The sequence below is a fragment of the Molossus molossus genome, unplaced genomic scaffold (assembly GCF_014108415.1).
Source record: "Molossus molossus isolate mMolMol1 unplaced genomic scaffold, mMolMol1.p scaffold_m16_p_13, whole genome shotgun sequence".
Taxonomy (NCBI): domain Eukaryota; kingdom Metazoa; phylum Chordata; class Mammalia; order Chiroptera; family Molossidae; genus Molossus; species Molossus molossus.
In genome coordinates, this window is record NW_023425348.1 from 79316698 (window position 1) to 79343506 (window position 26809).

A 26809-nucleotide genomic window follows, 5' to 3' on the forward strand; every position below is an offset into this window, starting at 1 on the left:
GATTTACCCCCTAAATCCTGCCAACATCAAGGAGACATAGTCCCCAGGCAGCACCATTCCCCAATTTAGCAATTAACAGTTAAAAATACACAAGAGCAATATAAACAATCACTGCTAAGTCCATGAGAACTGAACTTGGAAGATACTTTGAGAAGCCACACAGAGGTCCCCGTTACTAACCTAAAGAAAAATAATAACATCCTGAACAACAATGAGGCTCAAAAGTGAAAAAGGCATGGCTGGAGGACCAGAAACAGAAGATGCCACACCTCCCCGCCCGCCTGGCAAAATTACCTCACCATCCACAATGACCTGATGAGGAGGCACAACCACGGCTCTGTAAAAATGTACATACAGATGTTAAGTCAAATTTTAACAAATGTTACACAGCCCACTCTGAGGAACAAGTCCCATGCTCTCTAATGATATTGCTGTGGTTTTTACTAAGATCTGCTTTCAAAGACCTGCAGCAGGTATTGTCAGGACGTGGGCCTGAAATAGGAAGGTCCAAATGTTATCCTCAGTCACTATACCGATGTGATGAATGGATCAACAAGAACAGAAGCACCCTGATGCACAAACAGGACTGACCTCACTTAATAAACATGTCCTCATATGGTACTTTCTCTTAACCTCTACTAGGCCCATGCTAAGGAAACTCGATCGTAGCAAAATAAGTTTTTAAACAAAGAGTTATATTTGTGTCAAAATTACTGACCCATGTGTCAAATATCTGCAGGCAGGATATGTTAAAGAAAGGAGTTCTATCGCTGTGCTGTTCTGTACGTCTAGGCATGAAGGGAAAAATTCTGGAGCAGGGATATAAAGATGAAAACTTTAAGGAATAGATTAAAAAACACCAAGGAGGAATGAGTCAGAGTTGGGTGAATTTACCTTCTCCACATTATGATAAATGGGGTGTTGGAAGGAAAGAAAGGGGAGAACAAGGAGGTCATCTAGAGCAATAAGGCCTCAGAAAAGTTTGCTGAGAACATGATTAGAAACATGCCCCTGCATATAATGTGCACGAATAACAGATCTACGTGTGCACATCATTCCCCATATACAAAGGCTCATCTGGCTGGGACAGTTCCTGTGCAGGCACACGATGTGCAGCTGTGAGGAAGTGGGACAATGAAAGCTCCTTGGAGCAAATGACAAGAAACCTAAACTCTACTTCTAATTCTGCCATAACTTGCTGGAGATCTTCGTAACCCCGACTCTGGTTTTTATTATCTACTAAAATAGAAGGTTAAAACAGATGCTTTTGAGATTCCTCCTAGCTCTGACAATCTATAACAAATAGATGTAAATTAAAAACTCTTCAATGGGCCTGGCTGGGGTAGCTCAGTGGTTGAGCGCTGACCCATGCACCAAGAAGCCGCTGGTTTGATTCCTGATCAGGGCACGTGCCCCGGTGGTTGCAGACTCAACCCCCAGTAGGGGGCATGCAGGAGGTAGTGATTGACATTCCTTCTCCCATTGATGTTTCTATCTCTCTCTTCTTCCTTCCACTCTCTAAAAATAAAAAAATTAAAAAAAAAAACATTTTTAAAAAACAGTTTAATGGAAGGGCTAGTAACCCAAAAGCCCACAGTGACCAAGAAGTTAATATAAATAATAAATGTTGGCCTATAGATAGTTGTAGAAACTATGACAAACTAGAGGCAACTATAACTGAATGTCACCCAGTTCTGGCCAAATGGGCATATGGGCCCTATGTTGTGAAGTTGTCTGATATTTTACAGAGAAATTATAAATACCAATAACCCGAATATATCTATGTACATTAAAAAAACTACATTTTTAGTTAAAAAGGTCCCCACAAAAATACTCCAGGCATATATACTTGCATTGGGAAAACTTCTATCACACATTTAAAGAAAAAATAAAAAACACCAATAATACACAAACTGTTCTAGAATATTGAAGAGAATAAAATACTTCAAGTAGTGAACTTATAATTGAACCTGACAAAAATTACAAGAAAACTAAAGATCAATATTGCCCTTAAACACAGATGCAAATATTCTCAACAAAATTTTAGCAAATTGAATTGAGCAACATAAAAATGATAATACATTATGAACATGTGAGGTTTATCCCAAGAATTCAAGGTTGACATAACATTTGAAACTCAATCATTATAATTTACCATATGAACGATCTAAAAAATAAAACTATACGATTCTCTCAATGTGTATTTTTTAAAAGCATGTGACAAAATCCAATATCCATTCTTAGAAAAATCTCAGCAAACTAGAAATTAAATTCCTTCAATCTGATCAAGGGTATCTATGAAATCTATAGCTAACCTAACACTTAATGTTGAAAGACTGAATGTTTTCCTGTTAATATTAGGAAAAAGACAAGAACATCTAGCATTGACAATCTCTATTCATTAAACGGAAAGTAGTAGCCATTGTAACAACACAAGAAAAATAAAGAAAAGGTATCTGATTTGGAAAACAAGAAGTAAAACTATCTACACTAGCAGAAAGCATAATCATCTACATAGAAAATCCAAAGGAAATGACACACAAAACGGTTATTACAACTAGTAATTGAGTTCAGCATGATTGCAGGATACAAGGCCAAGACACAAAAATAAATTGTATTTCTATATAGCAGCCATGAACAATCAGAAATTAAAATAGAAAGAGCAATATCTACGATACCATCAAAAAATATGAGACAGAATAAATAGTTCTGAAAAAAATATATGCAAGACCTATAAAAAAAATTGCTGAGAAAAATTAAAGACCTAAATAAATGTTAAGATATAACATGTTAATGGACCATAGTTTACATATTTTTAAGAATCAAGTTGATCTATAGATATAATACAATCCCAAACTCCAAGCATTTTTGGTAGGATCTGGCAAACTGATTCTAAAATTTGTATAGGGATTAAAAAGATCCAAAATAACTTTGAAAAAGATATCAAACTTATTATAAAGCTACAATAGTCCAGATAATGTGGTAGTAGTACAAAAACAGATAAATATATCAATGGAAGAAAGAGTTCAGAAATTAAACCACACACACATAGACAATTGATTTTTAAATGGTGCATAGATTATTCAGTAAAAGAAAAATAGTCTGTTTAACAAACAGAACTGGAATAATTGGACATCAATATGTAAGAAAGTAAACTCAATCCATATCTCATATCATATATAAAGTTTAAGTCAAAATAGATCTTAGAACTAAATATAAAACCCGAAGCTATAGCCCGGCTGGTGTGGCTCAGTGGATTGAACCTCATCCCATGGACTGAGAAGTCCTGGTTTGATTCCCAGTCAGGTCACATGCCCAGGTTGCAGGCTCGATCCCCAGTAGAGAGCAAGCAGGAGGCCGGTGATAGATGTTTCTCTCTCACATCAATGTTTCTCTCTCTCTCTCTCTCTCTCTCTCTCAAAATAAATAAATAAATAAATAAATAAATAAATAAATAAATAAATAAAAACATATTTTTTAAAAACCTGAAGCTCTAAAACTTCTAGGAGAAAATATTTGGGTTAGAAAAACAAATTAGAACACATCAAAGAACAATTTATTCTGACTTCATCAAAATCAAGAACTTCTGTTCTTTGAGAGAGGCTGTTGAGAAAATGAAAAGTCAAGCCACCGGCTGGGACAAAAAAAAATCGTAAATCATTTTCCTAATAAAGGACCTATATTCAGAGTATATAAATAACACTCAAAACTCAATAATGAGAAAACAAACAACTCATTTTTTTTAATTGGGCAAAGATTTAAATAAATACTTCAACAGAGGAGATATACAGAAGGCAAATAAACATCTGAAGTTACACTCAACATCATTAGGCGTTAGGAAAACACAAATTAAAACCACAATGAAAAAAACACTGTAAAAGTCATACCATGATTCAATTTACAAACTCTTCCAAACCAAGTTTTGGTGAGGCTGTGGAGAAACTTAAAGTCTCACACACTGCTTGTGAGAGTATAAAATTGTACAGCAATTTGAAAAAACACTTTGGTAGCTTCTTAAAATGTAAAACATATACCTATCTTGTGGCCCAACTAATCCACTCCTAAGGAGTTACCAGAAATCACATGTCCACACAAAGACTTCTACAAATATTCAGAGGAGCTTTATACAGAATAGCCAAATTAGAAACAACCCAAATTTCTATCAACAGGTGAATGGATAAACAAAGAGCAATATCTTCATAACATTAAATACAATTCAGCAATAGAAAAGAATAAACTATTCATACATGAAATAACTGGATGATTCTGAAAATAACTATTCTAAGTGAAATAAGCTAAATGAAAACAGATAAACTGTATTATTATAGCCATTTAAATTATAGAGAATGCAAATTGATCTATAGTGAGAGAAAGCAGATCTGTAGTTACCTGGGATATAAAGAGGGGCAGGGAGCGTAGGAAAGAGGGCTTTACAGGCATCATTAGAAATGTTTTAGTGTTACAGATATGTTCATTATCTTGACTGCAGCAATGGCTTCATGGGTGTATAGCTAGGTCAAAATTTATAAAATTTAATTATGTGCAGCTTACCGTATGCCAGTTATTTGTCAAGAAAAGTATTTTTTAAATATCTCCTGTGAAAATTCTTAAGCCAAAGCAGCCTGCATGTGAGTATTTTGTTCAAAATCACACTACTAAGAGAAAACACAAAAATAACATGCAACTATTTAAATAAAATATTTAGAGCCATTACCTAAAAAATAAAGTCCTAAAGCTTCCCCTTAAAATACAAAGATAGACTACAAAAGACTCATCTAAAAATAAAAGCACAAAGTAAGAATGAGAAGAAACATACCAATCAAACATTAGCCAAAAAATCTGGTATAGTTTTATTACCATTATACAAATTATACATTAAGTCAAAAACATCTGAGGAAATCTATACACATTTCATAGTGTAAGCCCAAAATACATGAAGTAAAATTTATATAAATTATAAGAAATTTACTAATCTACTACCAATATGGAAAAACTTTAAACTACTTCTCTCAATAATTTATCAAGCAAACATAGATCAAGGAGGAGAGCAAGAAAATATAATGTATTCAATTATAAAATTCAAATTTTTATTAAAAATCAGTAAAGATTTTTTACATGGTTATGAAATGTATTAGGCCACAAAGCAAGTCCAAACTATTACCAAAAAAATGGACACAACATAAATTAAATTTTATGAGTTAATTTTAATTAAGTGAAAAGTTAATGTCAAATGATAAATTTATAAAATAACAAAGTAAAATTATTAAATATAAAGCAATATTTAGAAATGCCTCATTGTCAAAAATGAAAGTTAGAACATATTTAGAACTGAATTTCAATGAAAGTACTCTGTATCAAAACCTGAAGAATACTGTTAGAATGGTATTTAGAAAGCTAGTCATAGCTTTAAATCCTTGTATTAGGAAAAAAGACATAAAAGTTAATGACTTTAAGGTATTAGAAAAAGGAAGTAGGACTTATACATTAAGAAAACTGAAAAAGGAAATAATAAAGAAGAGTACATAATGTAATACTACTTTGCTGTAAAAAAAGAAGAAAATTTTACCCTTTGCGACAGCATGGATGGACCTGGAGAACATTATGCTAAATGAAATAAGCCCGTCAGAGAAAGACAACTACCATATGATTTCACTCATATGTGGAATTTAATGAACAAACTGAACTACCAAGCAAAATACAGACAGACTTATAGATAGAGAACAGACAGACAGTGGTTGGCGGGGGGGGGGGGGGGGGGCTGTTGATAGAGAAGGAAAGAGAACTCACAGACAACAGTGTGGTTGCGGAGTGGAGAGGGATGGATGGAGGTGATACAGGGCATAGAGGGGATACAAGGTGATGAAAAAAATAAAACAAAACTTTTTAAAAATGAAAATAAAAGCTTAGAGAGGTAAGAAAACTGAAAAGGGAAGTCATAAAGAAGAGTATAAACTAAACAAAAATCAAAGACATAGAAAAAAATCAAGATCAAGAAGAAGGCACGAGTGAAATATATTAGGAATAAAAAAACAGATATTATTACAATCACGATATGGCCTAAAATTTTTAAAAGAGACTATTGTGAAAAATATCATGCCAACAAGTTTGAAAATGTAGAGAACTTTTCTAAAATAGATTCAAAAAGCAATTAAAACCATGTATTTAATGACTGCGTTAAAGATATGAAATCAATACCTACACAAATATACACACAAACATATCTGACTATGTGCATTTAGAGGGAAAGTCTATCAAAATTGAAGGAGCAGCTAATTTTGATCTATATAAACTTTTACAGAAAGTAGAAGAAAGGGGAGAACATCCCTCAACTCATTTTTGAGCTTAGTGTATAAATATTGATACCAAATTCTGATCAGGTAAATATGAAACAGAATATGAGTGAGAAAAAAATTTTACTTATGATACAATCCTAACCACTATTAGGAAACCAAGTCAGCAATGCAATTTTAAAAATCATGTCTAAGCTAAATTTAACTCAGGATGCCAAGCAATAGGAAACCCTACTAACATAATTCTGTAAATTATATACATTGAAGATGAAAAACCTTGTAATAGTTTTAACAGATGCATCACAAGGGCATTTGCCAAAAAATCAACCCTCATTCATGGTTACACAAAATAATTAAATAAATAAAATCTCTTCTCAAATTTGGAATAGAAGGCAGTTTCCTCTCTCATATAAAAGCCACCTTTCAAAAACAGAAAAATATAATGGTAAAACTTGGGGAGATTTCTTTTTAACATCAAGAAGCAACATGATGCCCACTATCACTGCTTATTTTAATCATTCTACGTGATGTCTTTGCCTGTACAATAAATAAAGAAATGTATATCACTTCAGTTACCGACTCATTTCTCTGCTCAGCTTTATAGCAAAACTCTTTAAAAGAATTGTCTATATTCTCTATTTCCAATTCCTCTTCTCACGTTTTTCTATGTGGAAAATAAATAAAAACCACCCAAATGAGGACAAGCAAAGGCTATTTATTCAGAACTTGCTATAACGAAGTCAGCCACCATCATTTGTGTTTGGTAGAGATTCAAAGACAGGCAGAGGAAAGTGGACCCTTCACAGGAAAACAAGGGATGTCTCAGGTATGTTATGATTGGAGGCTGTTAGCATGAAGAAGCCACGGGCAGACTAAAGCAAGGTGTCCTGTCTGACTGGTTTGGGGTGTATATTTGGTTTTCTCTGTTTGGTCTTAAATTAGGGAAGTTGTCAACTCCCAGCCATTGGGGCCAAGTATTAAAGGGTTCATTGTTTAGTTTCCTGGACTAGAGATAGTGGTCTGACTTTCTACAACTCTGACTTGTAGGCAGTAGGCTGATGTCCTGGGCTAGTTAGTGTAGATAATGGCTTGGACTGGTTGTTGCAGATTGTGGGTCAGAATTCTATTTTTATATATGTCTGTCATTGCCTAGTCTTTAACCTAGAACTCACCAATCATGCCTTCATTCCCACCACTCATCTGAATCTGCTCTTGTCAAGGTTACCAATGACTAATCTCGCTAAAACCCAATGGTCAATTCTCACACTCATTTCACCTAATCTATCAACTACATTTGGCAATTGATCTGTCCCTATTCCTGGAAACATTTCCTTCTCTTGGCTTCCAGAACATCACACTTTCTTGATTTCCCCCTACCTTACTATCTCTTTAATTCACTTCTGTATCTCCAGTTCTGAACTTTTTAAGCTTGTAGGATGTGCTCAATACATATTTGTTTGATTTTTTTTTAATTTATTGAGAATCTTAGAGAGCCCTTCAGCTGGTCCCCAACTCAATGTTTGAAAATGAGGAATATAAATCCTAGAGAGGCACAATCTCTTGCGTTAATGCATATAATAGATTAATAAAGAGAGCGAGAGAGAGAGAGAATATAATCCAGGTATCTTGACTCCCAATTCAATGCTCTTCCCAGCTATAACAAACTACCTCTGATGTTTTTAAGTTTTCTCATCTTCAGGTATGTTGAAATATATTGTATTGATGTGGTAACTTTAAAAATTGTATGAGCAACCATGCAAATCATTCTTCATTATAGGAAAAAAATGCATTACCAACAACAAAAAGATAACATCTGGGTTTCTGAATCTAAGAATTTTATTAATCACTATTATACAGTGGGGAAAGGCATATCTTAGTTTATCATGTCTGTTTAAATTCACCTCTTTAAATGTAGAAATCCTTTGAGGGAAGAGATCATAACTTACTCATCCTTGTATTCTTAGCACATAAACCTGATCCTGTTGTATAGTAAGTAGGTGCTCAATACATGTCTAATGATAAGTAAATAATAAAATAATGGATGAGTGATCTCTCTTAGATTAAAAGCTATTGTGATTAAATTTCCCTAATTAGAATGTAAAGTTTGCATGTGGGAACCAACTCTTTCTGAATTTCGGAAATCAGAAGTTGAGAATTGGATCCCTTAGGCAACTTTACACAAATCCTTTACACAAATCCTGCCCTGCTCCTGGTCTTTGATTTTACATTTAGAATAGTGGCCTAAATGTGCTTCTCAGGCATCATAATTCTATTCAAGCAGTATTTTTCAGTTCCTTGCAAATCCTTAAAAGTGAAAGGGAACACATTCACCAAGAATTATTATTTTATAATGGCACAGAAGAGAAGGATTCTTCAAATCAGTTTGCAGAAACAGCCACTTCAGCGACTTCCTATTGCTGCCCCAGTTTTCTAAATCAGCCAATAATAATTATTCGCTATAAATCAGACCTCCCCGAAGTTTTTTTTTTCTTCCTCTTTACAGTTGCAGCAAGCTGGCTGCTTTCCCCTCATTACATTTTATGTCTTTGTTTTGTTTGCAGAGTCCCCTTCCTGCCTACCATTGTAATTCTCACTGTGTCACAAGATGCTAAATTTATGGGTGGAAAATTGTTGGTTTCTAGCAGCTCTTAATAAAAAAATGTATCCTAATTACAAAAAAAAAAAAAGGAATAAAAAATAAAAACACTCCACTCTTTGCAAGGACTGATCTTCTGGCACATTCTGAAAAACAACCTGTGAGGTGGCAAAATACCCTGAAGGGAACTTGATTTCCCATTTCCTGGCCATTCAGGGATCTACACGGAGCAACCCTCAGTAAGTGAGCCCTTCTCTATGTGGGAGAGAAGTTATTCTATACACATGGTTAGCACTAGTAGGAAAAAAAAATAAGAAGTATGATAGGAAAAGCAGCCAAGCCCTGCTTCTCAAACACTGATGATCTCTCTAGACCTAAGCCCTAAGATATAGCCCTCTAACCTCAAGAGAAAGACTTAGGGATCAAAGAAAAGATTGCTAGTGACTTATTGCCCTAGTGCATTATTATTTAAGTAGAGGGAATGGCTATATAGACGGTTCTCTTGAGAGGTTAAATATCAATTAAACATTTGTGAAGCGTGATTGCTGGTCCAATTAATACTCTCTCATTTGCTATCACTGTATATTGAACATATTATATTATTGCATTTATCATTGTGTGTGTGTGTGTGTGTGTGTGTGTGTGTGTGTGTGTGTATAAAGCAAAATATATATATTTTGCCTCTACACCAATAAGGCTGGGAGCACTCCAAAAGGTCCAGGAATTCTTCATTTTTTTAAACAAACACCAGCTTAAAGACAGCATGTCACAGATGTGTATCTGTTGGGTATATGACTTTACAAGGGGCCTCACCAATGGGCACTCTTTAAGGACAACCAAGGGAAAGACAAATTGCTTTTACTAATTTCTCAATTTCAACCCAGTATCTAGAATCATGCCCAAATGTTGCCTCTTCCTTCCCCATTTAAGCTACTTCTGATGGTTCCACTCAACTAGTAAATCAGGACATGTCAGGAAGACATTTAATGTGGTGTTGTTTCAGCTTACTAAAAAGGAGATCATAGTGTGGGTTCCAAACCCCCAACATCTAATTATGATATTGCTATGCTTATTTAACATAACCAAACAGATTATGTTAAAGTGTTTTTACTGAGCTTCCATGAAACCTGAAAAGGATAATTTGAGATTAACGTGACAGTATGTTAATACCAAACAATTGTTTGGAGTAACTAAAAAAATATTGGAGACTGACTAGCAATAGTCCCATCAACAAGTAAGCTATGAAACTGATCAGCAATAACTAAATGATTGAGCCCCAGGTCCATCTGCTCCAATTTTATACATCAAAAATGAAAATTGCATAAACTGGTGAGTGTTCTATCTTTACAAACATCAGAGTCAAATTAAGGAAATTACCCAACACAACAAATGCAGCTCAGCACATCATTAAACCATTAAAACAGCGACCTTAGACCAAAAAAGAGCCAAACCCACCAGGATCTTGTACAAATGGAAGAATAATAGCCAGATGGAACAATAAACTCTGATTCCTGGCAGCATGAACCTCGGCACGGTGAATATATGTCATGCAAAAAGTCAACAGAGTCAACAGGGGGTCATCGTGGAATCATCCAAATGAGGCTCAGGGAATTCATCCTGAACAAAGAGAAGAAAGGACCCAGGCTTTAAGAAGATTACCAGATGATATGGGTAGAATAGCAACAGCAGGGATGCTGAAGTGGGACAGGGTCAGACACTAACAATAAATCTACCATCTCTTAGTTGGGGCACTAAATTGTTAGCTCTTCCATTTCTCCTAGAAAACGAGAGTCATAGCATCCACATCACAGAGTTGCCAGGATTGAAGTTCAGACTCTTCTAATCCTGGACAAGTCAGAGCACACTTTCTCAGAGATCCAACCACTGAGATACAAACAGTGTTGGTTATTTGAGACAACACAGTGAGAACACCTGAATAGTGTCTATCACATCACAGGCGTTCATCATTAATATTATCATTACTACAAAACCACGAGATTTCTGTCTTCTCTCTAAGCTGTGCAATGTTCCGGATTTCAAAGTGGCTGCCTGTGACAACGACAATGCTAGCGTGTTCAAGTTGTTCTGAGTGCACAGGTGGGGGTTTCCATGCCTCGGGTACAATTAGGGTGAGGTCACGGGACTGGGTTCTAGCTAATTAGATGCAGGCAGAGAGGACAAGCCACTTCCAGCCCCGCCCTTCAAATCCCTTGTGGAAATGGTTTTCATCGTCCAGTCTCTGGTTTTCTACCCTGCCATGGTACAGTCTTTTTCCACCCTTAGCAATGTTTTTTTCAGATTTTATAACTTTCTGGTTGTTTTCAATTTTTATTTTATTAAATTTATTGGGGTGACATTGCTTAAGAAAATTATATATGTTTCTAGTGTACAATTCTATGATACATCATCTGTATATGGTATTGTGTGCCTTTGGGTGGTGGGCACAAAAGGCAATATACAGATGATGTATCATAGAATTGTACACGTTCTGGTTACTTTTAATTGTTAAAACATAGTCCAATCCAGGTTAAGACCTCAGCACTTGAAACTTTACCCACCCCCTTTCCCCAGCACAGGCTACTTTGGCTCTGGCTTCCCAGAGTTGAGAAAGATCACCACACACACACACACACACACACACCTTGCTCCTCTACATAGAGACTCTGATATTGAGGTCAGGGAGGAAGACTGGGGATATGAGGTCTTCTTCAATGACTGTCCATCTGAGGATGATAGGGAGGATGAATCCTGGCCTCATTCTGGTTCATTCTGATTTTGTTTGATGTTTGTAACCTCCTTTGATGTGTAGGTCTTCATACCAGCATGGTGCTCATCTTCTCTCTGGCTCCATCACCTGTTCAACGGAGCCACTATTTCTCTCATAAACCTTGCCTGCTATACAAGCCTCCTCTCCCTCTAGGTCAGGTGTCTCTTGGCTCGGCCCTATGGGAACCTAGTAAGTCTTTGGATACTGGTTCTTCTCTAGCATCTGAACTCCCCTCTGGGGAACCCCGGGAACCATTAGGCCTGATGCTCTAAAGGCAAAAATGAATGGAATGTGGTGGAGATTGCCCCATATTCTTCTCAATACACCTCACTGTAGTGCTTTCAAGCCTGTAGATCTATGCTACACCAATGGTCGCCCATCTCCAGATCCCCATAGCAAAATCAGGTATCAACCCTTATGTTCACTAACACCCATGCCCACTCTCCCAGAATTCACCTTATGTGTTTTGGAGTCAGCACCAGGGTGGGCCAGCTGAATTGGTATATCAGCATGTATTTCACCAAGAAATCTGATGGCTCTTCTTCTTTCTTTAAATATGTTTTTATTGATTTTTTTAGAGAAAGAGGAAGGGAGAGAGAGAGAGAAACACCAATGTGAGAGAGAAATATCGATCAGCTGCCTTCTACCCCCTACTGGGGATCGAGCCCACAACCTGGGCATGTGCCCTGGCCAGGAATCAAACCAGGACCTCTCAGTCCATGGGATATCACTCAATCCACTGAGCCACACCGGTCAGGCAGGTGGCTCTTCTTTTAAGTTTTTCTGATTCCTACAGGCACTGCTCTGGGAAGTGCTTCACTGGGTTCCTCTGCAGTGCCAAAGGGCAGGGGGAGCTTTCTCTAAGAACACAGCTCTCACCACAAGCCAGCCAGCGCTGGCTCTAGCCCGCACTCTAGTCCCCTTCTCTTTCAGATGCAAGCAGAGGTGGGCGGAGGCACTGAAAGAGGGGCCATTTCTCATAACTCTTAAAAGACATGCAGGGAGGTACCTGGCCCAGTGATAGGCGGTTCCCTGTGGCTCTCCTTGGGAAGTGGACTACTTGAATATTTTTGTTCAGCTTTAACCTTAGTCCAATTCTAGTACAACAGCAAGAAAGTGACTCGAGATCCAGTTAGCTTAGTGACTCGAGATCCACTTAGCTTAGTGACTCGAGATCCACTTAGCTTAGTGACTCGAGATCCAGTTAGCTTAGTGACTCGAGATCCACTTAGCTTAGTGACTCGAGATCCACTTAGCTTAGTGACTCGAGATCCACTTAGCTTGGGGCCTCAGTACTAAGTCATATGCAGCATTCTTGAAGCCAGATTTCTCAGACAAGAACAACATTTCACCTCAAGTCTCTTACCAAGACCTTTTTTCCCTAATTTTAGAGAACTTTATCTGATGCCACATCTGTCTCTCTAGACTATGAGTTATTTAAGAGCAGGAATAATGTTTTACCCCTTATTTTGTCCTCAGAAACTGGCAAAACCTCAATACTTATTAGCTGCTCAATAAACCCTGAATGAATGAGTGAATGGATGAACTTCCTGATTCCTTTATCTCTGCCTTAGCCCAGGTTATCTACAAAAGCAGGATCTGAGGCAAGGACTAGAGGACCAGCACTTGACTGGAGAGGTGAAGGATCAGAGGAGCAGCTCAGGAAATAAAGGGAAGTGAGGCGAGGACAGATGCGGCACGGTCAGAGCAGGGTGCTACCATGGCAGCCATGAAGAGGCCCTACACAGCCCTCAGCAGGCATGTTCCCTCAGCAAGCAGGACTTCTCCAGAGGGCTGGCGAGGAGAAAGTATACCTTTAAACAGTCCACCTAAGAGGGGAAAAGAGGGGTAATTTATCTTCCCAGTTGCCATTCCCATTGGTGCAAGTTTACTCCTTGGGAGCTGGGTCTCCCGCCCTTCTGGTTTTGTCATCTGACTCTTGACGGTCACCCAGGAAGCCGTTCTATGCTCCATATGAAGCATTGTACCTGCCCAGGGTGATCGGGTGACTCAGTGAGTGCACACCTTGGAGGCTGAAGGCTTCTGGTCAGACTCTCACCCGCTCAGGGTGCTTAGCAAGGATGCTAGGAGCAGCCAGAGCTGCAGCACAGCCTGAGGCCGTCAGCAGCTTCGAAAAGGAGGGTATCAGTAAAAAGCACAAGGTTTACATTTAATACATCACTTACTACCTCTTCTCTTTGAATTCACTAGGAAGAAAACAATTGATATATTTTGTGACTTATCGATATTCAGAGGCTATACTTCTCTGCAATTTGAGGATAGAGGACTTTGAATTTGACTTTGTGCTACATAACTGTACACTATTTCATGTTGCCTCCAACATGAGCATACATTTTACCTTCTCCCTACAGGAAATTAAGCTCTGCTGGTTGCCCATTCTAATTCTTGGGAGATTTCAATTCATTCCAAGCTCAAAAAAGGGAATGGAATTGCTTTTGATAAATTAAAGTGACAATGAACTTGTGCCTATTTCTGGGCAAGCCAGGGTGCACTCTGTCATTCTTGGATGGCTGCAGATTTCCTATCTGCCAATCCTTTGAGGAGATCCTCTCTTCCATGTTTCACATATCATTTGAGGGCTGGGAGGTGCTAAAGACTTTTGCACTGTAGTTCAGAGGGGAGGCATTAGAATACATAAACCAAAGCTGGTCTGGATAGAAGAGAGAGGGTACTGTTAAAACCATGTAGAGCCCGGGTGGTTTTTTCATTCGTCTCTGGCTGAAGGAAGAAAGGCCTGTGACTAAGTGAAGGATGAGCCCACAGTAATGAAGCTGTCTGCAGCAACGAGAGCTGCTTGGCCATGGCACATAGCTCAGAATTACTGCAAGTGCCTGGGTGTCAGAAGCCATCAATTGTCCCAGACTCACCTGCTGGGCTCACAGCCATGGACCATGGGGGCTAAAATACCATCATTCTCCCAGATGAGACCCACACTTACCTCTTCATCACTGGTTTCCCTTCCCCCCTCACCAAACATTCCCATTGATCAAGTCCCGTTGTTCCCCTGGGTAGAGAGTCATGGAATATAGAGGAGCATCATCATTCTTACCCACAGTTCACATCCACCAAGGAGTTATTTCCTTCTCGTTCACATGAATTACTGTACAACAGCCCAGATCTCTGCCTTTATGTGGCCTGCATACAGAGTGGGGGGTGAAGGAAATCCAAGAAGTTCAGTTCTAAGCTAAATAGTTCTCTTCATCATTTCCGACACCTGGTCAAAAGTGCTTCCTGTCCATCCACGTCCACAGGGCACTCTCCATCTGAGCGTGAAGCGTACCCGGAAAGAGTGTCCTGTCTTTCTGGAGGGAGGCCGTCTTAGAGCCCTGAATTCAACCATCTGCACGTGATGAAGATCATCTGATTTTCAGTCTAAACTCTTCCAGTGAAGTGAGGTGAAGACTATCCCAAAGCTGTCACTTCATTGGTGAAAATGCCTGATTGCTACAAATTGTCTATGAATAGTGACCCAGCATCTGCTTCCTTATAACTGTCACCCATTGGGCTACGAAACATAAGCTGAATTAATGCAACAGGTATTCGAGTGTTAGAAAGCCCAACCATTGCCTCCTTCCTGAGGACCTTTCCCCTGTGGTCTGGCCCCAATCTCTTCTCAATTCTCACAAAAATGTAGTTTCTGCAAACATTTTCTCCTAAATTCTCCAAAAGTATCCTTTTCAAATATTATGTGGGGAATGGTACCCAATATTTCAGCCATGATCTCATCAGTGAGACATACAGTGGGACCCTTGCTTTGTGCATCTGTTCCTTTTATTTTTATAAATAATACCTCCAAATTGCATTAAATATATAATAGAGTAAAAGCTGCATCATACTTTGCTACATAATAAGTTTATTAATTAAAGCCTTGGCAAGCTCTTTAACAAATACTTTATTTTAAGCTATATCTCCCCTAGTTCTTAATGCAGTTGACCTTTAAAACATGAAATATAGCCCTGGCCGGTTTGGCTCAGCGGTTGGAGCGTCGGCCTGCGGTACAGAGAGACCCGGGTTCGGTTCCCGCTAAGGGCACGTACCTCGGTTGCAGTTTGTCCCCGGCCCTGGTTGGTTGTGTGGGTGGCAGCCACTCGATGTGTCCCTTCACATCGATGTTTCTCTCTCTCTCTTCCTCTCTCTCCCTCCCGCTCTATCTGAACAAAAAATGGAAAAATGTCCTCGGGTGAGGATAAAAAAAAAAAAAAAACATGAAATATAGTGTTTTATATTTATATTATTATATTTGGTTAATCACTTCAACTATTACTCTCTCTTTGGCTTCTGACTCTCATCCAGTGCACTGACGTTCCCTTCCAGCTTTCTATCACTCCAAAATGTAGTCAGTGTGTTATATCCTCATTCTAGTCATTAATCAAAAGAGAAAAGTAGAGGTCTGAGCCTTGAAGTACCCCATAAAGAGATAGTTCAAAGTTGACACTAATGCACTAGCCAGTATTCTTTGAGTATATATTTAATTACTTATGAGCCCGGGTACCTCCACACATTAACCATGTTCAATACAACCCATTAAATAGTTTGTTAGAATCTACTGTGTGCCAGGAAATACAAACATAGTAGAACCTGTCTTCTGCCCTCAAGAGGCTCACAGTCTAATGAGGTAATAACCATGCGGTCAGTATAGCAGTTCCCTATGATGAGTGGACTTGGAGCCCAAGAGGAGCTCAAGAAGGAATACCATACTCTACCAGGGGTTGTTGAGGAAACCCCAAAAAAGAATGTGAGGTTTTTTACTACCCCCTCCCTTTTGTTTTTTTTTAGTTAAGTCTCAAGAATGTGAACAGGAAGAAGCTTTTACTGTAGTCCTAACAGCAAGGGTGGTTTAGGAGAGAAAAGATTGATTGGGCTTAGGTCAATCTACCCAAGCACAGGTGCACTCCACATGACTACTTACCCTCTAGGTTCTCAGTTTCCCATCCTCCAGCTCTGAGGTGTATAGAGTCATGGGTATTAAAGGGATACCTGGCACAGACAGGCTTAGTTCATATCAACAGACAATATGCTGTTGAAAGGGGTCATAATGGTGCTCACTCGCTCTAACCTCCTCAACCCAGGCCCTCTACTCTACATGATCTAGTCTCCATGAGGGAAGGTTTTATTTTATACATCAAAGTATTCTTCTTCCAAACCTTTTTCTAACCAAGAGTCCTCTCTGTTTCCCTTCAGATTAAACCTTTTGAAATCCAAAGCCAACAACAGACTTTCTTCCCATTGCTTTCCTGGTGTGTCATCACTTACCCAAAGTGATGTCTGCAGGCAGCCTGGCTGACTCCAGGAGGACCAAGGTTGGAAAGGAAAAAAATGAAATGTTGGTTAATATTCCAAAAGCATTAGACTGCCTCAGATGAGTAGGCCATCGTCAATACACGAGGAGAGGAAGACCATTCTAGACAGAACGTACAGCACATACAAAATGCACAAGAAAGCACAGCTTAGGGGAAATTTTCCCAACATCTTGCTAAAATATAGATATTTTCCATCTAATACACTCCTCTCATCATAATCATTCAATGACAAAATGGAACAAAGGCAATCAGATTAGTTTTGGGATCTCATTGTGTTCAATGAGTTCATCTTCCTTTCCAGAGCTCTCACAGTGCATCTGTAAATACAGTCACGCACGGCGTAACAACATTTCAGTCAACGCCGGATTTCATACACGAAGGTGATTTCATAAGATTATAATGGAATTGAAAGACTCTTTCTGGCTAATGACAGTGTAGCCTTCATAATGGAGTAGCACAAGGCATTCCTCGTGTGTTGGTGGTGATGCTGGTAAACTTACTGTGCTGTCAATCATATAAAAGTATACAATTATGTACAGTACATAATACTTGATAATAATATGTAACTATGTGATTGGTTGATTATTATACTATACTTTTTATTGTTATTTTAGAGTTTACTGTTTTTATTTATTTGAAACAAGGAAGGATTGCTATAAAACAGTATGCCATGATACACCCTCAGTGGCCTCATACATCTTGTGTTTATTCCGTCTCTTGATTGCATCATTTTCTTTTGTGCTTGATTTAATATCGTGCTGTTTTTTTAAGGTAACATTCTGTACAGGCTTGTAACCAAGGAGCAATAGGCTACATCACGCAGCCAACGTGTGTAGCAGGCTATCCCATCTGGCTTTGGGCGAGTGCACTCTGTGATGTTCACACAACAATAAAATTACCTAATGACACATTTCACAGAATGTATCCTGCCATTTAGTGGCGCATTACTGTATTTCATTCCTGAGTTTGACCAGGGGTTGATGGCACATTTGTTGAGGTGTTCTTTTCAGAATTAATTTTATTCTTCTTTTTGAAAATTGATAATTTTCCCATTTCAATCACTCCAACACCTTTTTTGATTCCTGGAAATTATATCAAAAATATATGATGGAAAAGCTAACACATTTGCCGAGCACTTACTCTGATGCAGGTGTTGTCCTAAATGTTTATTTACATCTATTAGAGTTCGTGTTGGTAACCATGTCGTTTAGTCCTTTCCAACCTGAAGATCATTTCCTTGATATAAAAGATGGAAGCAAAATAGACCCTGCATCATTCTCCTTCATATCATCAGTCAACTATACATCATCTGCTCAAGCAGTGAGTCCATCCCTTTCCTGTTCTTCTTGCTTCAAACGTGGATAAAAGAAGCCTCTGTTTTCTGTAGGGGATGTTCCATGGAGCTACACCAATTCTTCACAGTTTGCCAATGTCATCCTTGCTTCACTCTTTGGTATTCATCCTTAAAATGTGCCCCTATTTCTGTTTCTACACATGTGCTCTTTGAAATCGCTGTTTGAAACTAAATGTCCTTTACAAGAGGGAAATGATTCAATTAATTATGGTTATTTTATTACATAAAATAATTTGCAACCATTAAAGAGAATAAAGTGGCTCCCTACATTCTGACAGGGGGAAAGAGCTCTGATATATTATTGGATGTGGAAAACAAGTCAGAAAACAGTGCATATCCAATCCTATTTGAGCTTCTTGATCATATGTTTACCAGGTATACTATTTTATAAACATTACACCATTAAATTTCAAATTTTCCCCTTAAAACATTGACCCCTTGTAGCTTTCAACCTTCGAGACTAGGCCATGTATGAGGTTCCTCCTGCCAGTGCAGGAGAAGGTAAGTACCTAATATCTTTAGTAAAATAACAGGATTGAAAGTTAGACTTCACAGACTAGCCACCCAATAGTGTTTCACAAAAGGAAGGTCCAGACAGGATGAGAGAGGGGATGATTGTAACGTTGCCGAACTAAGATATTGTGGAAGGAAAAGAGCCAGAGGCCAACTGAACAGACAGGAGCAAGTGCTCAGACAACTAGGTTCTCTCTTCTCTCTCTCTCTCACCCACATGCACATAAACACCATCAAGGATTAATCTGTGTTATCGCTCTGTTAGGGAGCATATGGGAAAAAAGCACCGAGAAAGCAGCTAGATCCCAACATGAGACTTCTGGAGAGACAGCATCATTCATAGAAAGTGCAGATGTTCCCTGAAAAAGACTGAAGGCTTCTTGAACATCTAACTTTCCTCAAAGTTCAGGAGTAAATTCGCTGGCCAATATACAGTCAACTGAGAGACTATAGCCATGTCAGAAGCACAGCTTTCTAGTATCAGGACAAGTGAGCACTGGGGTTGGGCTTTATTATATTTGGTAGGAATCCATTTGAAGAATCTCTTAAATATCTTATCAGTCTTGCTTTCTCAACTTGCTTCCAGAAACTTCTTTTTATCAACATTTTAACATGTTTATTTCAACACATAATCTTTAAGAAGCTGTTAGTGAAGAACTTAGTAAATGTACTAACTTTTTCATTCTGTTTTGATACTTCAATTCCTAGGATAAATTTTGAAGTAGAAATGTGATTCCTGATCAAAGCAGTGCCCACGAGGGAATAAAAACAACTTTGAATGGAAGAAGGTGTGAGGGAGAGGGTAGGCAAGACGGCAGGGAAACTGAGTTCCATCTGGATTAGCAAACACATGATACTTAGTACCCCGTGTTTGTCTTGAAGTACAATACAGAAGAGGAGCTTGAACAAGTCTATCAGCCGAGAAGACATGAACAGACTGAAAAGGACAAAGATGACCTAATACACAGACAGCACAGCCCACTCATCCGGTGTCAGCCCTACCAGTGTCCATGCCACAGCTACTATCAAAATGCCCCAGTGGCACCACGCTCTTCACACCTCTGTACCTTCACACGGGCTGTTCTTCCCTGAATACCTTTGTCACGTTTTAACCTGGAAATGTCTAACTCAACTTCTAAGACCAGGCTCAACTGCTATTTCCTCTATTAGCAAACTCTCTTTTCGGCACTTCCATTGGCCTTTGTGCATACATCTCCTGTTGCACTCGCCATGTGTCCTTACATAGACCTGACTTCTCATTGCAGGCCTCTGGAGTCAATAGCTACCGTCAGGTGACACAATCAAGGATAATTATGTCTGGATATTTGGCTTAAAAAACCTCATAGAGCCCGGCCAGTGTGGCTCAGTGATTGAGTGTCAACCCATGCATCAAGAGATCACTGGTTCGATTCCCAGTCAGAGCACATGCCCAGGTTGTGGGCCAATCCCCAGTGGAGGGCATGCAGGAGGCAGCCAAATGATGTTCGCTCTCATCAATGTTTCTCTCTCTCTCTCCCTCTCCTTTCCTCTCTCTCTATAATATCAATAAAGTAAAAAATATTTTTTAAAAAACAACTTCATAAATAAAATCATTGAAAAAGCAGCCAAATCTTTACACAAGATTTTTGGAAATTTAGCATCACTTACAGAAATTCTGTGCACACCCCCCACCCCCCCACCCCCAGAAGAAAAGAGGAAAATCAACACTGTTCATCTGTTAGACACACTCAGGCATAAACAAGGCCTTACTCATTTTGTACACTCAGCATTGAACTTTGTGCTTTGTATATACAAGGTGTTCAATGAGTGTGGGCTGGATGAACTTCTGGAAATATAGTTAAGGGTCATGGTACTCCTACGAACTGCACTCTCTCATTCTTCCCAAATAAGCAAATATGAAATAAACTGACTATTGGCATGCCTTGGGTCATTGTTTAACTGGGATTATCTTGCTAAAGTTTTGTAAGACAGAATATCATTCGGAAATCACATGCCATTTCCTAGAAGCAAATTGGTACCCACTGAGCAGTGAACTTTTTAGACTCACTTATGTAGAGATAAGACTCCCTAGTTCTCAAAAGTAATAAGTCATTGTTCCCATAACTTTTAAAATAGAATTTGCTCTATTAAAGCTGAACCAAGTTTTGGAGTAAGGAGATATATGTACTTCCCAGCAATGTCATTATATTGTCCCTTGAAGTAGATTACCGAGACAGAGTTTGGGTTTTTATGCAGGCGGCAGGAAATAGTGGAATTGGTAGATGTCTTTATCCTCAGTGATGATAATAATGACCATCATCCTGTCCTGTATTGCATCTCACAGAATGGCAAATGGATTTCCAGGGTCCTCTCCAAAGAATTAGAGGTTGAAACAGGAAAAAAAAAAATGAAATATGATGCTATCTGAATGATAGTTAGAAATATATTACTTAGGACAAAAGCATTAGTAAAGAGACCAGTTTCCCAGACTCTTGCAGGTTGATCCTGCACTCTGGGCTCAGGAAATCCTTGAGTTTTATTTGTGAGAAATGATGCTTTAAGATCCCCGATCTTTAAGTTACTCCACAGTCACCCCCTACCTCCCCTTCATCGGAAGAGAGAAGAGAAACAAATCAGCTCTGTGCCTGGACTTGAACGACTGCTCTTGAAAGGAACAGTTCAATTGTTTACTGTCTTTCCCCTTCAGAACACAGACTCATGTGTTTCCTAAATAGACCTGAACAACTCTATATACAAAAAATGTAACTGTCTTCCCAAAAAGGAAGCTATGGTGCCAATGCTAACTCCCTTTCGTCTCCAAACATCAGTTGTCTTCTCTGCAACTTACCCTCATTCACAACTTTCTCCAAAGAGCTATAAAACAAAAGACCTATATGAGCTGTCAGGCATCCCCAGTTCTAGCCCAGTGCTACTAACTCACTAGTAAACTGTTTCATATTTCATAGCACTTTTAAGTTTTATAAAGCTACCGTTTAATTTCGTCCTCACGACAACCTTGAAAGCCATGATTTTCACGCTCGCCATCGAAGGTGAAAAGCAGCTGTGAGAGGTTACGTATGTGAAGAAGGTTAACACTCTGGGGGCTGCACTGTAGTTGGGGTGAGCAGCAACCGTTATCCACCTGATAAGGCAGAGGTGCGTGGTCACCCGGTACCAGCCCAGGGTCCCTTTTCTCCTGTTTCCCATGATACTCTTTTCACTCTAATGGAGTCCAGCTCTTTCATGTTAAGCTCCAATTTTTAGGTTAGAGTTAGAAAATCTAATCTAATGGGGGGGGGGCATCCCTACACTTGTTACGTAGGCTTATTTATTGGTTCTAGGTATGGGGGAAGTTCTTATAATTTAAAAGCTATATGGAAGCTCATAAACATCCAAGAATCCCCCAGTGAGAACATCAACAGAAACGCTTTCAGAACAGGAATGGAGATGGAATTTTCCAAGCTTTCCTTGGAACTGTGTGTTCGTTGTTATAGGGATCAGAGGGACCCAAGTGCACAGGATGTAGCAACGCGCGAAGGAGGTTTAACCTGTGTCTGCACTTACACTTGAACGGGTATCAGGAATTCTGCCCAAGACTTTGAAAGTCATGTGTGGCCTCTGAGTTTTCCACGTTGCCTCCAGAAACCTAGGACGGTCAGGTTATAGGACAAGGGTGCTCATATGGAGCAAGGTCACAGAGGTCATTACTGTCACAGCCGGGACTTGGACTCAGTTCTTTTGACTCTAGTTTTCTTTCTGTTTTGTAGCTTCTCAGAGTTTCTGTTTCTGCAACTGCTAAATGAGAGATTGGAGCAGATGCTCTTTCAAATTGCTCATCCCTCAAATTCTGTGGTTTCCTCCCTTCTCGTAGCCCCTCATCCTAGCCAGACTCCTGTCATCACTGCAAACACTGACACCCCTTCCTCCCTCATCCCTCTCACTCTCTTCCAAACAACGGAAATGGAATAAAAGGAAACCAAATTTTCTTACTCTGGACTTGACTGCTTAAAACGGAAAGTCTCAGTGAGAAATCACACGTACCAGTCTTATTGTGGACAAAAGATCATTAAGTATGTTTACTTGGGGCCAGACAAGCCTCTCTTTAAAGTTTAATTACCACAGAATTAGACAACTGCTTCTATATATTGAACACTTGAGTTAACATGGCATTTGTTTTGCCACCATTCAAACTCAATTTATTTTTCTACCTTTCTCGCTCCTTGTCCAGGGCCACTCGGGTGACTTGCTGCGCACGATTTGAAAAATCCATATATTTCTCAAGCAAGATCAGAAAGCTGGTGGGGATTCCTGGTCACCGGTGGGTCAAGCGAGCGTTGCTTCGGAGAATCACTAATGGCATCAGGAAAGAGAGAAAAGAATTAGTAATAACGTGGCCATTGATTTCAGGAAAAAGAAAAGACAAAAAGAAAGTCAAACCAGAGTAATCAGGCACTAAGAGCGCATCTCAAGTAAGCAGCAGCGACTTTAAGAAACATTTGCAACAGGGAGAGTTCACCTGGACCCAGAGGAGAGGCGCTCCCGGGTGGGTGGTCGCTTCCAGGTAGAGGCGAAGGGCATGCTGTGTGTCCTGGACCCCAAACCCGGGCTGGTTTGCACCCTTCCACGGGCTTAGTCCAGCTGCAAGGCTCAACATTAACCCTAACCCTACCCTCTTCGCATTTGCTTTGCTTCTCAGAGCTGAAACATCCTACAGGTGCTGCTACAACACGTCCTGGAGACCCAGGGGCCTCCCCTGCCCTTCCCCCGCCGCACGTGTGACTGTGCCCTTTACCATCGTGGGCTCTAAGCACCCGTCACAGAGGTTCCCCACCCACGCACATCAGCCCCAGGGAGCATTTGCCGACTGGAGCTCATTCTCAGAATCACCACCCTCCAGGATTCCTAAACGTGCACACACGGCAGCCACCATTAATTAATAAAAGCTAATGGCACAAATTTTGTCAATTAATGACATTCCTTGAGATGAGTATCAGTAGGAACACAACTGCTCCATGGTTCCATTCTAAGGAGCTCATTAAGTTAATTTGGAGGAGCCAGGGCCCGGGGGTGCCATTCTCAGTATAAAAATACCCACGGACAAGGGAGCTGCTTGCCAAGGACACGCCTGCAGCGGCGGAGACGCACCTCGCAGTTCTCCGATGAGGGGTGCAGCCAGCGGACAGCTCCCCCTGCACGTGATCGGCTGCAGGATTCGGGCCAACACCATGTCCTCTCAAAACACAGTGGGGTTCCAGAACCTGACAATTTCTGCCTAGAACGGGATTCCTCTGCCAAGGAATGATTGGGGTCAATGAGACTCTCCAACTTACACTAAGTCTGAGGATCTCACACCCCAAACCTCCTTCCTTTCCCCCTCCACGCCCAGGTGTCCGACCCACATTGGGATCTGAAGACTTTCTCTGCCTGCTCCTGTCCCCTCGGCTCCTTTATCTTGTGGGCTTGACCTCCAAAAACGTACTTAGCATTTTGATTTATCTCTGTGTCTGCCTCCTGTAGGTCCCAAAATGACACACTAGGAGATGGTGACCCATGGCTGTAAGGAGACTGACTCACTATCTTATCCTCAGTGCTAAGTGGAATGAGCATGACATGGGTCACAGGCTCGTGTGAAATAGTGGGTGGATGCCACACCGGCACCCACTGAGACATGAGTGTGTATCTGGTCCCAGGAATCAAGCCACACAAGTCACCAAGGCATCCGTGTAGGGACCCTAAGGCCTCTCCAAGTCCCCCGGTTACTTACAAGTGCTCCTCAGAAAAGTGTGAGAATTTCTTGGATATTTTCCCACTACACCTTGTGCCCATAGAAAAGCAGTTTCAGGCCCTCTCTGTCCAGATACATTGTGACACTGTCCATTGTCCTCCGCTGACCTCTAGATTTCTGGGCATGGGGACCTTCTGTAAGATTTGCCCCCACTTTATGCTTTATATATGTTTTAAATCAATCAATAAAACAAACAGAAACCCATGCATTATTCCTATCTGCTATCAAAGTCCCAAGCCTGCCAGATATCCACGGGGCTGACTCCCTGTTATCAAACGAGGCCACCTCCAAGGTCTTTCACAGATGCCTGATCTAAGTCCATTACCCTTTTCAAATGTCTTTGTAAACATGGTGCTATTTGAAATTTTCTTATTATTTGTTCACTTATTCACTGCTTCTTCCTCAGTTTAGAAAATACACTGCAGAAGAGCCAACAGGGTGACTCTCCCGCATCCTCAGGTCCAAAAGCGATGCCAGGCACACACTTGGGTGAAGGAGGGAAAAGCCTCGTGTTTCCATGGAGCACATGCTCTACCCAGAAAGGCAAAAACTGAGTCAGTAATGGCAGAAACCCAAACCCCAACTCAAAAAGCTGTACCTTCTCCGATAACCTCCTTGTCCTTTATTCACTATGGCATGGGGTTGAGGGGAAAATCCCTGTGTGGACACCCACGCCACTTTCACCCTGGGGGAAATTACTCAGGTGCTGAGCCAATAGTGTAAAACTTTTTGGTCACTTGTCTTTATCAGTAATCAACTTTTAACAAGCCTTCCAACATGTGTTTGCTTGCAGCAGGCCCCCTTATTCACAGAGGACAGGTGTCAGGACCCCCAGTGGATGCCTGGAACTGAGAACAGTACCAAATCCTGTCTCTGCTGCGTTTTTCCTTATATGCACATGCCTACGATAAAGTTTAACTTCTAAATTAGGCACAGTAAGAAGTTAACAAAAGCTAATAACAAAATAGAACAACGACAGCGATGTACTATAAAAAGAAAAGCATGCGGTCTCTCTCCATATATCTTATCGCATTGCCTTCACCCTGCTTCTTGTGATGTGAGATGACATGACGCCTACATGATGAGATGAAGTCAGACGGATGCTCTGGACAAAGGGATGATTCAGTCTCGGGCGGGACAGGGTGGGGTGGTGCAAAATTTCATCAAACTACTCCGAGGAGCAAGCAATTTAAAACCCATGAGTTGCTTATTTCTGAAAATTTTCATTTAATATTTTTGGGCCAGATAAGGGAGGACTACTATATTTATAAGTGATATGTGTGCACCACAGCACTAATGCATTATGTGTATTTTAAAATATAAACAGAGCCCTGACCATTTTGGCTCAGCGGTTGGAGCATCAGCCTTTGGACTCAAGGGTCATGGGTTTGATTCTCCATCAGTGGCAGGTTCGATCCCCATCCCTGGTAGGGGTCATGTGGGGGGCAACCAATCAATGTTTCTCTCTCTCTCTCTCTCCCCCTCCCTTTCTCCCTCCATCCCTTCCTTCCTTTCACTCTATCTAAAAATCAATGGAAAAATAAATATCCTCGAATGAGTATTAACAAAAAATAAAATATCAACAAAAATTGCATTGTAAACTCATGAGATAAAAATAGACATGCAAATTATGTTATTTGCTTCCCCTCCTTTGGATCATCTTACGCACCCCTTAGGATGCATACAGAATATTTTGAAGACCACTGAACAAAGTGGTTTTTACCTGAAGACAAAAGGTTGCTAGGGGTTGGAAGAGGGAGGGGGCTCAGTATGAGGGGGCAGCACAAGCGTTCTCTGTGGTTTGGAAATTGTTCTTTATGTCAACAAGAAGTTACCCAAGGGTTAAAGAACTGCACACACCAAAAACAACGAATATTACTGGACGTAATTTTTTGTAAAGCTTACTAAAACAATTCTAGCGAGTAGTTAGATACTGAGCATTTATTTTTCTGACCAATGAAATATCCTGCAAAAACCCACATTTCTGACCCGCTCTGCTTTTCCCTCCAGAGATCAGAATGACATGACAGCAGAGGAAATAATGTACCTTCGTAACCACCTCATTGACCCTCGAACCCGGAGCCGGCAGTGGCAGATGGCTGCAACAGTATCTCCCACTCCACATGCTCCTCTACAATGTGACCTTACCACCCCTTGATCAGGAGGTGGAGTTCCCCTCCCCTGGAATCTGGTCCGACCTTAAT